We start from the raw sequence: 14,356 nt of genomic DNA on the forward strand, positions 1-14,356 counted from the left end.
AAGCAGGAATAGCTATAATCATATCAGACAAAATAGATTTCAATATTAAAACTATAAGAAGAAATCCAGATCACTATAAAATGATAAAGAGGTCAAATCAACAAGATGATGTAACAATTTAAAGCATATATGGGCCCAACAATGGAGCATCCAGGTATATAAAGCAAATATTATTAGTGCTAAAGAGAGAGATAGACCTCAATACAATAATAGCTGGAGACTTCAACACTCCACTTCCAGCAGTGGATAGATTTTTCCAGACAGAAAGTCAACAAAACATGATCAGACTTAATCTAAACTGTAGACCAAATGGATCTAATAAATGTTTACAGAAGTTATCATCTGGTGGCTGCAGAATACACACTCTTTTTCTCATCACATGGAGTATTCTCAAAGATAGACCATAAGTTTCATCACAAAACAAGTCTCAACAAATTGAAATAATATCAAATATCTTCTCTGACCACAATGAAATAAAACTAATTATTAATAACAAGAGGAATTTGGGAAACTACACAGGTACATGGAAATTTAAAAATGTGCTTCTGAATGACCAAAGGTCAATGAAGAAATTAAGAAGGCAATTGAAAAATATGTTAAAACAAATGAAAATGGAAACACAACATACCAAAACTTATGTGATACAGCAAAAGCAGTCCTAAGAGGGGAGTGCGTATCTGCAAGTGTCTACATCAAAAAGAGGAAAACTTTGAAATAAATAATCTGACAATTCATCTTAAAGGACTAGAAAAGCAAGTACAAACCAAAGCCAAAATTAGTAGAATAAAATTAATAATAAAGATCAGAGTAGAAATGAATGAAATTAAATGAAAAAAAAAAAACAATAGAAAAGATCTAGGAAACAGAAAGTTACTTTTTTGAAAAGTTAAACAAAATTTACAAACGTTTAACCAAACTAAGAAGAAGTACAGAAGATACAATAAAATCTGAAGTGAAAAAACGGACATTACAACTGATAATACAGAAATTCAAAGGATCATTAGTGGCTATGATGAGCAACTATATTAATGAAATGGAAAATTTAGGAGAAATCAACAATTTCCTAGGCACATACAACTTATCCAGTTTGAACCAGAAAGAAATCCAAAACCTGAACAGACTAATAACAAGCAATGAGATTGAAGCTGTAATAACAAGTCTACCAATAAATAAAAGCCTGAGACCTGATGGCTTCCCTGATGAATTTTACCCAACCTTTAAAGAATGAATACCAGTCCTACTCACACTATTAAAAAAATTAGAGGAAATGGGGAGACTTCCACAGTCATTCTATGAAGTCAGTATTACCCTGTGAAAACCAGACAAAAACGTATCAAAAAAAAAAAAAAAAAAAAAAAAAAAAAAGAAAGAAAGAAAGAAAGAAAATTACAGGTTAATATTGTTGATGAACTTTGGTGTAAAAATCCTCAACAAACTCTAGTAATCCAAATTCAACAATATATTAGTAAGATCATTCATCATGACCAACTCAGATTTATCTTCGGGATGCAAGAATGGTTCAAAACACATATATCTATCAATTACTTACATTATAACAACAGAATGAAGGATAAAAAAATATGGCCATTTCAATTGATATGGGAAGATGTGATAAAATTTAACATCACTTCATGATAGAAACCTGTAAAGAACAAGGGATAGAAGGAACTTACCTCAAAATAATAAAAGCCATATATGACAGACCCAAAGCTGGTTTCCTACTAAATGGGGAAAAACTGAAAGCTTTTGCTTCAGGCTCTGGAACACAACAAGGATGCCCACTGCCACCACTGTTACTCAACACAGTATTGGAATTCCTAGCTGGAGCAATGAGACAAGAGAAATATATAAAAGGCATTTAAATTTGAATGGAATAAATCAAATTATCCTTGTTTGCAGATGATATGATCTTATATTTTTCTAAATAAACCTTAAATTAAAACCTAAAATCTTAAAATTCCACAAGAAAACTACTAGAAATGATGAAAAAGCAAAGTTGCAGGACACAAAATCGACATAACAACACCCAGGAGCAGTTCTATATGTCAGCAGTGAACAATATGAAAAAGAAATTGCAAAATATTTCCATTTGCAATAGCCACAGATAAAATTAAATCCCTTCAATTAACCATAGAAGTGAACGTTTCCTATAATGAAAACTATAAAACACTGATGAAAGAATTTAAAGTGGACACCAAAAAGTGAAAAAAATATTTCATGCTCATGGATTGGAAGAATTAATATTGTTAAAATGTTCACACTGCTCACAGTACTCTACATAGTCAATGCAATCCCTATCAAAATACCAAAGACGTTCTTCACATAATTAGAAAAAACAATCCTAAAGTTTATAAGGCATGACAAAAGACCCAGAATACGCAAAGCTATTCTAAGCAAAAAGCAAAAAACTGGAGGAATTGCACTACCTAACTTCAAATAATATTCCACTACAGAGCCATTGCAACCAAAACACCATGATACTGGCATAAAAACAGGCACACAGACCAATGGAACAGAATAGAGAATCCAGAATTAAATCCATAATATTACACTGAACTCATTTTCAACAAAGGTGCTAAGAACGTATACAGGGGAAAACAGTCTCTTTCATTAATGATGCTGGGAAAACTGGATAACCATATGTAGAAGAATGAAACTAAACCCTTACTCTTGCCATACACAAAAATTAAATTGAAATTGATGAAATACTTAAATCTAAGACCTCAAAATATGAAACTACTACCAGAAAACATTGGGGAAAATCTGCATATATAGAGTTATTAAAATAATAAAATTAGTTAATACAAGCAATATATTTAAAACAGTGTTTGACGTATATACCATAAATATTATTTCTTATGGAACAAACTTTTTAATTCTTTCATCATAGTTATTTCTCCCTAGAAATGCATCAGTTTTTCATTCTTTTTAAATTGTGGAAACAAACTACTGTCTTGTGTTGCTTAATGTTGGCAATATATTCTGAGAAAAGCATTAGTAGACAATTTTGTCATTGTGTATATGATATAGCCTATTGCTCCTAGGCTACAAACCTGTACCACATGTTACTGTTCTGAACACTGTAGGAAGTTGTAACAGAAACATAGAAAAGGAACAATAAAACATAGAAAATGGACATAAAATTTGTATATCTACACATAGAAAAGGGACAATAAAAATATAGTATAAACTTTAAAAATGGTACTCCTCTATAGGATACTTACCATGAATGGAGCTTGCAAGACTAGAAGTGGATCTAGGTGAGTCAATGAGTGAATGGTGAGTGAATGTGAAGACCTGTGGCATTACTGTACACTACTGTAGGGTTTATAAAACACTGTACACTTAAGCTACACTAAACTTATTAAAAATGTTTTTCTTTCTTCAATAAGAATTAATCTTAGTATAACATTTTTATTTTATAAACTTTTACTCTTTTTTAAACTTTTGACTCTTTTGTAATAACATTTATCTTGAAATAAAAGCACATGTACAGTGGTACAAAATATTTTCTTTATATTTTCTTATTCTATAAGCTTTTAAAGTTATTTATTTACATTTTACTTTTTAAGCTTTTTTGTAAAAACTCAGATATAAACACATACATTAGCCTAGGCCAATCAGGGTCAATATAAGCAGTTTTACCCTCTTCCCCCTCTACATCTTTTCCCACTGGAAGGTTTTCAGGGACAACAACACACATCGAGCTATCATATCCTATGATAACAATGCTTTCTTGTGGAATAGCTTCTGAAAGACCTGCCTGAGGCTGTTTTACAGTTAAGTTTTAAAAATAAGTAGATGGGGTACACTATAAATCAATTATAGTAATATAGTAAATACATCAACTAATAAGTCATTTATTGTCAACTATTATGTACTATATGCAATTGTATGTGCTATATACTTTTATATGAGCGGCAGTACAGTAGGTTTGTTTGCACCAGCATTACCACAAACATGTAATACATTGTGCTACAGTGTTGCAGTGGTTATGATGTCATTAGGGAATAGGAATTTTTCACCTCCATTATAATTTTATAGGACCGCTTTTATATATATGGGCTATCATTTACCGAAACATTGTTATGTGGTACATAGTTGTATAATATTGTAAGTGTGATGTAGCTAGGCCTGTTGTCTAATATTCTGCACCCTCTACTTCTTTTGATAAAGACACTAGGATTTTTTTTGTAACCAAGTCACATCAATGATCATATTGATTGCATCTACTAATCTTGTTTTTAAATAAGCTGTTCTTTATCTATGTTTCTTCCCTACTCTCAACTTGAAACAGTTTATTTATTTTTGAAAAAGTTTATATTTTAACCCAGATGGTATCTTTACATTTATACCTTGCAGTTGACTCCAAAAGATATTCAGCCCTACTCCCTGGAACCTGTGAATGTTGCCTTATATAGTAGAAGGGACTCTGTTGGAGAGCCTTTTAAATTAAGGATCTTGAGATTGGGACATTATCCTAGACAACCTGAGTGAGCCCTGATACAATTTGGATATGTATCCTCACCTATATCTCATACTGAATTGTAACCCCCATTATTGGAAGTGGGGCCTGGTGGAAGTGATTGGATCATGAGAGTGGATTTGTCTTGAACGTTTTAGCACTATCCCTTTGTTGCTGTCCTTGCATTAGTGAGTTCTCATGAGATCTTGTTGATTAAAAGTTTTTGGCATCTCTCTGCCTCTCTCTCTCTTGCTCCTGCTTTTGCTATGGAATGTGGCTTCTCCCACTTTGTGTCATGATTATAAGCCTTCTGAGGCTTTCCCAGAGTCAGATGCCTCTCTGCTTCTTTTACAACCTACACAACTGTTAGCCAATGAAACCTCTTTTCTTTATAAATTGTCCAGTCTCAGGTGTTTCTTTATAGCAATGCAAGAATGGACGAATACAGCTATAATGGTGTCATAAATGTCCTTACAAGAGTGAGACAGAAGGAGATGTGTGACCAGAGAAGAAGGCAATGTGGTGACTAAAACACGTTTTGATACTGATGGCTTTGAAGATGGGGGAAGGGGCAAAGGAATGAAGCTCTAGAAGCTAGAAAAGGCAAGAGTTTCTAAAAAGAATGTGGCCCTATTGACACATTAATTTTGGTCAAGTGACATGGATTTTCAATTTCTAACTTCCAGAACAGTAGAATAAGTGTTTATTGTTTGAAGCCACCAAGTTTATGGTAATTTGTTTCAGCAGCCATAGTAAACTAATACATACCTATTATGCTTCCTTTTGTTATTGTAAGCCTATTATTCTAGCCTGTCAAAATTATTTGGTTTATTTTTATTTTTATTTTTTTATTGTACTTAAAATTCTGCAGTACATGTGCAGAACATGCAGGTTTGTAACATTGGTGTACATGTGCCATGGTGGTTGGCTGCATCCCTCACCCCGTCATCCATGTTAGGTATTTCTTCTAATGCTGTTACTACACTAGCCCTTTATCCCCCAACAGTAACCAGTGTGTGATGTTCCCCTCCCTGTGTTCATGTGTTCTCATTGTTCAACTCCCACTTATGAGTGAGAATATGCAGTACTTGGTTTTCAGGCTAACAGTCTATTTGTTGAGTTTTTTTAAAAAACCAGCTCCTTGATTCATTGATTTTGTTGAACAGTTTTTCATGTCTCTGTCTCCTTTAATTCTTCTTTAATCTTAGTTATTTCTTGTCTTCTGCTATCTTTTGAATTTGTTTTTACTTCTCTAGTTCTTTTAATTGTGATGTTAGGTTGTCATTTTTAGATATTTCCTGCTTTCTCTGTTGGGCATTTAGTGCTATAAATTTCCCTCTAGACACTGCTTTAAATGTGTCCCAGTGATTCTGGTATGTTGTGTCTTTATTCTCATTGGTTTCCAAGAACATCTTTATTTCTGTCTTCATTTCCTTATTTCCAGTAGTCATTTAGGAGCAGCTTGTTCAGTTTCCATGTAGGTGTGCAGTTTTCAGTGAGTTTCTTAATTCCAAATTCTAATTTGATTGCACTGTGGTCTGAGAGACTGTTTGTTATGATTTCCATTCTTTTGCATTTGCTGAGGAGTGTTTTACTTCCAATTATGTGGTCAATTTTAGAATAGGTGCAATGTGTTGCTGAGAAAAATGTATATTCAGTTGATTTGGGGTGGAGGATTCCGTAGATGTCCATTAGGTTCGCTTGGTCCAGATCTGAGTTCAAGTCCTGAATATCCTTGTTAATTTTCTGTTTTGTTGATCTGTCTAATATTGACAGTGGGGTGTTAAAGTCTCCCAATATTATTATATGGGAGTCTTAAGTCTCTTTGTAGGTCTCTAAGAACTTGTTTTATGAATCTGGGTGCTTCTGCATGGAGTGTATCTATATTTTGGATAGTTAGCTCTTATTGCATTGATCCATTTACTATTATGTAATACCGTTCTTTGTCTCTTTTGATCTTTGATGATTTAAAGACAGTTTTATCAGAGACTAGGATTGCAACCACTGCTTCTTTTTATTTTCTATTTGCTTGATAAATCTTTCTTCATTCCTTTATTTTGAGCATGTGTGTGTGTTTGCACATGAGATGGGTCTCCTGAATATAGCACTTTCATGGGTCTTGACTATCCAATTTGCCAGCCTGTGTCTTTTAATTGGGACATTTAGCCAATTTATTTATTTATTTATTTTACTGGATCCAAGAGAATATTTATTTGTAATTTTGATACAAACGGCTTTATATTTATACATGTGATTTCCTTTTAAAGCAATTTTTCTGTTATAATTTTTTTATTATACTTTAAGTTCTGGAATACATGTGCAGATCTTGCAGGATTGCTGCATAGGTACACACCTGCCATGGTGGTTTGCTTCTTCAATCCCTCCATCACCTTCCTCAGGCATTTCTTCTTATGTTATTTGTCCCCAACCTCCCTACATTCTGCTATCCCTCCCCTAACCCCTCACTCCCAACAGACCCCACTGTGTGATGTTTCCCTCCCTGTGTCTATGTGTTCTCATTCTTCAACACTCACCTATGAGTGAGAACATGCAGTGTTTGGTTTTCTGTTCTTTTGTCAGTTTGCCGAGAATTATGGTTTCCAGATTCATCCATGCCCCTACAAAGGACATGAACTTATCTTTTTTTATAGCTGCACCAGATTCCATGGTGTATATGTGCCACATTTTCTTTATCCAGTCTATCATTGATGGGCATTTGGGTTGGTTACAGGTCTTTGCTATTGTAAACAGTTCTGCAATGAACATATGTGTGCATGTATCTTTATAATAGAACAATTTATAATCCTTTGGGTATATACCCAATAATGGGATTGCTGGGTCAAATGGTATTTCTATTTCTAGATCCTTGGTCAATCGCCACACTGTCTTCCACAATGGTTGAACTAATTTATACTCCCACCAATAGTGTAAAACTTTTCCTTAAAAAAAAAAAAAAAAGTATTACTATTTTATTTCTCCACATCCTCTCCAATATCTGTTGTTTTCAGAGTTGTCTCCAGATTTTTTAATGATTGCCATTCTAACTGATGTGAGATGGTATCTCAATGTGGGTTTGATTTGCATTTCTCTAATGACCAGTGATGATGAGCATTTTTTTTTTTTTTACTTTTTTTTTTGAGACAGAGTCTCAATCTATCACCAGGCACCAGGCTGGAGTGCAGTGACATGACCTCAGCTCACTGCAACGTTCGCCTCCCAGATTCAAGCAATTCTCCTGCCTCAGCCTTACGAGTAGCTGGAACTACAGGCACGTGCCACCATGCCCAGCTAATTTTTTTTGTATTTTTAGTAGAGATGGGGTTTCACCATGTTGGCCAGGATGGTCTCGATCTCTTGACCTCGTGATCCACCCGCCTTGGCCTCCCAAAATGCTGGATTACAGGCGTGAGTCACCACATCCGGACTGAGCATTTTTTATATGTTTGTTGGCTGCATAAATGTCTTCTTTTGAAAAGTGTCTATTCATATCACTTGCCCACTTTCGGATGGAGTTGTTTGTTTTTTTGTTGTTGTTGTTGTAAATCTGCTTTAGTTCCTTATAGATTCTGGATATTAGTCCTTTGTTAGATAGGTAGCTTGCAAAAATATTTTTCCATTCTGTTGATTGCCAGTTCACTCTGATGATTGTTTCTTTTGCTGTGCAGAAGTTCTTAAGTTTAATTAGATTCCATTTGTCTATTTTGGCTTTTGTTGCCATTGCTTTTTGTGTTTTAGTCATGATGTCCTTGCCTGTGCCTATGTCCTAGGTGTCCTGGTTTTGCCTAGGTGTTCTTCTAGGGTTTTTATGGTGTTAGATCTTATGTTTAAATCTTTGATCCATCTTGAGTTGATTTTAGTGTAAGATGTAAGGAAGGGGTCCAGTTTCAGCTTTCGTCACATGGCTAGACAGTTTTTCCAACACCATTTATTAAACAGGTAATCCTTTTCCCATTGCTTGTGTTTGTCAGTTTTGTCAAAGATCAGATGGTTGTAGATGTCTGGCATTGCTTCTGAGGCCTCTGTTCTATTCCATTGGTCTATATCTCTGTTTTGGTACCAGTGCTATGCTGTTTTGATTACTGTAGCCTTGTTGTATAGTTTGAAGTCAGGTAGCATGATGCCTCCAGCTTTGTTCCTTTTGCTTAGGATTGTCTTGGCTATGTGGACTCTCTTTTGGTTCCATGTAAAGTTTAAAGTGCTTTTTTTCCAGTTCTGTGAAGAAGGTCAATGGTAGCTTGATGAGGATACATTGAATCTATAAATTATTTTGGGCAGTATGGCCATTTTCACACTACTGATTCTTTCTAACTATGAGCATAGAATGTTTTTTTTAATGTGTTTGTGTCTTGTATTATTTCCTGGAGCAGTGGTTTGTAGTTCTCCTTGGAGAGGTCCTTCATATCCTTTTTTAGTTGTTTTCCTTGGTATTTAATTCTCTGTGTGGCAATTGTGAATGGGAGTTTGCTAATGATTTGGCTGTCTGTTTATCTGTTATTGATATATAGGAATGCTTGCGATTTTTGCACAAAGATTTTGTATCCTGAGACTGCTGCAGTTGCTTATCAGGTTAAGGAGATTTTGAGCTGAGATGGTGGGGTCTTTTAAATACACAATCATGTCATCTGAAAATAGAGACAGTTTGACTTCCTCTTTTCCTATTTGAATATTTCTTTTTCTTTCTTTCTTTTTTTTTTTTTTTACCTGATTTCTCTGGCTAGAACTTCCAATACTGTGTTGAATAGGAATGTTGAGAGAGCGCACCCTTGTCTCATGCCAGTTTTCAAAGGGAATGCTTCCAGTTTTTGCCCATTCAGTATGATATTGGCTGTGGGTTTGTCGTAAATAGCTTTTATTATTTTGAGATACGTTCCATTGACATCTAATTTATTGAAAGTTTTTAGCATAAAGGGCTATTGAATTTTGTCGAAGGCCTTCTCTGCATCTATTGAGATGATCATGTGGTTTTTGCCTTTGGTTCTATTTATGTGATGGATTACATTTATAGATTTGTGTATGTTGAGCCAGCCTTACATCCCCACGAATAAGCCTACTCGATCGTGATAGATAAGCTCTTTGATGTGCTGTTGCATTTGGTTTGCCAGTATTTTGTTGAATTTTTTTTTTTTTTGTCTAAGTTCAGCATGGATATTGGCCTGAAGTTTTCTTTTTCAGTTGTGTCTCTGTCAGGTTTTGGTATCAGCATGATGTTGGTCTCATAAAATGAGTTAGGGTGTATTCCCTCTTATTGTATTGTTTTGAATAGTTTCAGAAGGAATGGTACCAGCTCCTTTTTGTACATCTGATAGAATTTGGCTGTAACCCCATCTGGACCTGGACTTTTTTTGGTTGATAGGCTATTAATTGCTGCCTCAACTTCAGAACGTGCTATTGGTGTATTCAGGGATTCAGCTTCATCCTGGATTAGTCTTGGGAGAATGTAAGTATCCAGGAATTTATCCATTTTTTTTTCTAGATTTACTGGTTTAGATGCATAGAGTCGTTTGTAGTAATTTCTGATGGTAGTTTGTATTTCTTTGGAATCAGTGGTGATATCCCCTTTATCATTTTTTATTGCATCTGTTTGAGTCTTCTCTCTCTCTGTCTGTTTTAAATTAGTCTGGCTAGCAGTGTGTCTATTCTGTTATCTTTAAAAAAAAAAAAAAAAAAAAAAACAGCTCCAGGATTTACTGATTTTTTGAAGGGTTATCTGTGTCTTTATCACCTTGAATTCTGCTCTGATCTTAGTTTTTTCTTGGCTTCTGCTAGCTTTTGAGTTTTTTTTTTTTTTTTCAATCTTATTCCTCTAGCTCTTTCAATTTTGATGACAATGTGTCAATTTTATATCTTTCCTACTTCTCATGTGGGCATTTATTGCTATAATTTTTTCTCTAAGCACTGCTTTAAATATGTCCCAGAGATTCTGGTACACTGTGTCTTCATCCTCATTGGTTTAGAAGAACATCTTTATTTCTGCCTTCATTTCATTGTTTATCCAGTCATCATACAGGAACAGGCTGTTCAGTTTCTATGTAGTTGTGCAATTTTGATTGAGTTTCTTAATCCTTAGTTCCAATTTGATTACACTGTGGTCTGAGACTGTTATGATTTCCATTCTTTTTCATTTGCTGAGGAATGATTTACTTCCAATTATGTGCTCAATTTTAGAGCAGGTGTGATGCAGTTCTGAGAAGAATATATATTCTGTGGATTTGGAGTGGAGAATTCTGTAGATGTCTATTAGGTTCACTTGGTCCAGATCTGCATTTAAGTCCCGGATATCCTTGTCAATTTTCTATCTTGTTGATCTGTCTAATATTGGCAATGGAGTGTTAATGTCTGCACTATTATTGTGTGAGAGTCTAAGTCTTTTTGTAGGTAGTTAAGAACTTTTCTTTATATATCTGGGTGCTCCTGTACTGGGTGCATATATATTTCAGATAGTTAGCTCTTCTTTTTGCATTGATGATTTTACCATTATTTTATGCCCTTCTTTGTCTCTTTTGATCTTTGTTTGTTTAAAGTCTTTTTTTTTTTTTTAATCAGAGATTAGGATTGCAACCCCTGATTTTTTTGTTTGTTTGTTTTCATTTGCTTGGTAAATCTTCCTCCATCCCTTTATTTTGAATCTATGTGTGTCTTTGCATGAGAGAGGGTCTCCTGAATACAGCACACCAACGGGTCTTGACTTTTTAACCAATTTGCCAGTCTGTGTCTCTTGATTGGGTCATTTACACTGTTTACATTTAATGTTAACATTGTTGTGTGTGAATTTGATCCTTCCATTTTGATACTAGCTGGTGGTTTTTCCCATTAGTTGAAACACTTTTTAAATTGTATCAATGGTCTTTACCATTTGTATGTTTTTGCAGTGGCTGGTACTGGGTGTTTCTTTCCATGTTTAGTGTTTCTACAAGGAGCTCTTGTAAGGCAGGCGTGGTGGTGATGAAATTTTTCAGCAATTGCTTGTCCATAAAGGATTTTATTTTTCCTTCACTTATGAAGCCTAATTTGGCTCATATGAAATTCTATGTTGAAAGTTATTTTCTTTAAGGATGTTGAATAGTGGCCCCCACTCTCTTCTGGCTTGTAGGGTTTTTTCTGAGAGATCTACTGTGAGTCTGATGTGTTTCCCTTTGTGGGTAACTCGAACTTTCTTTCTGGCTGCCCTCAGTATTTTTTCCTTCATTTCAACCCTGTTAAATCTGATGATTAGGTGCCTTAGGGTGCTTTTCTTGAGGAATATCTTTGTGGTATTCTCTGTATTTCCTGGATTTGAACGTTGGCCTGCCTTGCTAGATTGTGGAAGCTCTCCTGGATAATATCCTGAAGAGTGTTTTCCAACTTAGATTCATTCTCCCTGTCGTGTTTGGGTATGTTGATCAAACGTAGATTAGGTTTTTCCACATAATCCCATATTTCTTGGAGGTGTTTTTCACATTTTTTCACTCTTTTTTCTCTAATCTTGCCTTCTCATTTTATTTCATTGAGTTGATCTTCAATATCTGATATACTTTCTGCTACTTGATTGATTTGGTATTGAAACTTGTTTATGCTTTGTGAAGTTCTTGTGCTGTGTTTTTTAGCTCCATCAAGTCATTTATATTCTTTTCTAAGCTGGTTATTCTAGTTAGCATTTTGTCTAGAAGCCTGCTTTTGTCAATTCGTCAAACTCATTCTCTATCCTGTTTTGTTCGCTTGCTGGTGAGGAGTTGTGATCTCTTGGAGGAGGAGAGGTATTCTGGTCTTTGGTGATTTAATTCTTTTTGCACTGATTTCTTCCGATCTTCATGGATTTATCTACCTTTGGCTTTTGAAGTTGGTGATTTCGGATAGGGTCTCTGAGTGGACATTCTTTCTGTTGATGTTGAAGCTCTTTCTTTTTGGTTTTTAGTTTTCCTTCTGATAGTCAGGTCCCTCTACTGTAGGACATCTGGAGGTACACTCTAGACCTTGTTTGCTTGGTAATCACCCATGGGGGTTGCAGAACAGCAAAGATTGCTGCCTGTTCTTTCTCTGGTAGCCTCATCCCAGAAGGGTACTTGCCAGATGTCTGCCAGTGCTCTCTGTATGGGGTGTCTTTTTGGTTATACAGCGGTCAAGGAGCTGCTTGAGGGGGCAGTTTGTCTGTTATCGGAGCTCAAGTGCTATGCTGGGAGCTTTGTTGTTCCCTTTAGGGCTGCTGGGCAGGGATGTTTAAGTCTGCTGAAGCAGAACTCACAGTCGCCGCTTTTCCCAGGTGCTCTGTCCCAGGAAAGTGGGGTTTTATTTATCAGTCCCTGACATGCTGCTGCCTTTTCTTCAGAGTTGCCATGGCCAGCAAAAAGGAAATCTAGTCACAGTCTGCCTGCAGAGGTACTCCTGGGCTGCCACAGGCTCAGTTTAGCTGCTATATAAGCTTCCTCTGGCATTTGTTTCTTCAGCTAAGATTAGAACTCTCTAGGCAATGGCAGCCTCCCTTCCATCCACTCAGCTCTATCATCCTGAGTGGAGCTTGAACTGATGTGCTGATTGTGAAACTCTAAAACCAGAGGGTTCCAGTTTGCTGCTCTTTGTAGGAGTGGTACCCACCAAGCCATATCTTTTGGCTTTCTGCTTTTAGCTCCCCCTCTTTCTGGGGAGTGAGCAGCTCTGTCTTGCAGGTGCTATAGGCACCAGCCGAATCATCCGCCCAGATTTGCACTGACAAGTGGCATTACCAGCTGGAGCAGCCACTCAGATCTGTGCTGATAACTTGCAGTGCTTGTCAGCCTGACAGGGATTTCCTGGTCTGTGGATTATAAAGACCTTGGGAGAAGTGCCACAGCTGAACCGGCGTGCCAGATGGGAAAAGACCTTGATGGCCTCTGTTCTGTATTAGGGGAGTCCTTTGGCTAGTTGCACTTCCTGGGTGAGGCAGTGCCCTTCCCTGCCTCGGTTTTCCCTCTTTTTGCTACCCCCACTGTCAAACCAGTCTCATTGAGATGAACCTGGTAGCTCGGTTGGAAGTGTAAAGATCGCTCACCTTCTGCATCGCTCTTGCTGTGAACTGTGCTCCGGAGCTGTTCGTATTCAGCCGTCTTGGCAAAAGTTTCCTAGCCCATTTACATTTAAGGTTAATATTGTTATGTGTGAATTTGATTCTGCCATTATGATGCTAGCTGGTTGTTTCGCCAGTTAGTTGATGCAGTTTCTTCCTAGCATCAGTGGTCTTTACAATTTGGTATGATTTTGAAGTGGCTGGTACTGGTCGTTCCTTTTTATGTTTAGTGCTTTCTTCAGGAGCTCTTGTAGGGTGGGTCTGGCAGTGACAAAAATCTCATAGTATTTGCTTGTCTGTAAAGGTTTTTATTTCTCCTTTACATATGAAGCTTAGTTTGGCTAGATATGAAATTTTGGGTTGAAAGTTCTTTCATTTAATAATGTTGAATATTGGTCCCCACTCTCTTTTGGCTTGTAGGATTTCTGCTGAGAGATCCACTGTTTGTCTGATGGACTTTCCTTTGTGAGTAACCGATCTTTCTCTCTGGCTGCCCTTAGCATTTTTTCCTTTATTTCAACCTTTGTGAGTCTGACAATTATGTGTCTTAGGGTTGCTCTTCTCGAGAAGTATCTTTGTGATGTTTCCTGTATTTCCTGAATTTGCATGTTGATGTGCCTTGCTATGTTAGGGAAGTTCTCCTGGATAATATCTTGAAGAGTGTTTTCTAACTTGATTTCATTCTCCCCTTCACTGTTAGATACACCAATCAAATGTATATTTGGTCTTTTCACATAATTCCATATTTCATGGAGGCTTTGTTCTTTTCACTCTTTTTTAAAAATCTTGTTTTCTCACTTTATTTCATTGAGTTGATCCTCAATCACTGATATCCTTTTATTCATTCAATTGATTAACCTATTGAAACTTGTGTA

The 14,356-nt window shown here is 36.1% G+C and overlaps 1 protein-coding gene across 4 annotated transcripts in view; it reads left to right on the forward strand.

Moving 5' to 3' along the window:
* Window positions 1-14,356, forward strand: part of ZC3H12B (zinc finger CCCH-type containing 12B) — a 523,339-nt gene that overhangs the window by 78,730 nt on the left and 430,253 nt on the right. The window lies entirely within an intron of this gene.

This window comes from Saimiri boliviensis, chromosome X, assembly GCF_048565385.1.
Source record: "Saimiri boliviensis isolate mSaiBol1 chromosome X, mSaiBol1.pri, whole genome shotgun sequence".
Taxonomy (NCBI): domain Eukaryota; kingdom Metazoa; phylum Chordata; class Mammalia; order Primates; family Cebidae; genus Saimiri; species Saimiri boliviensis.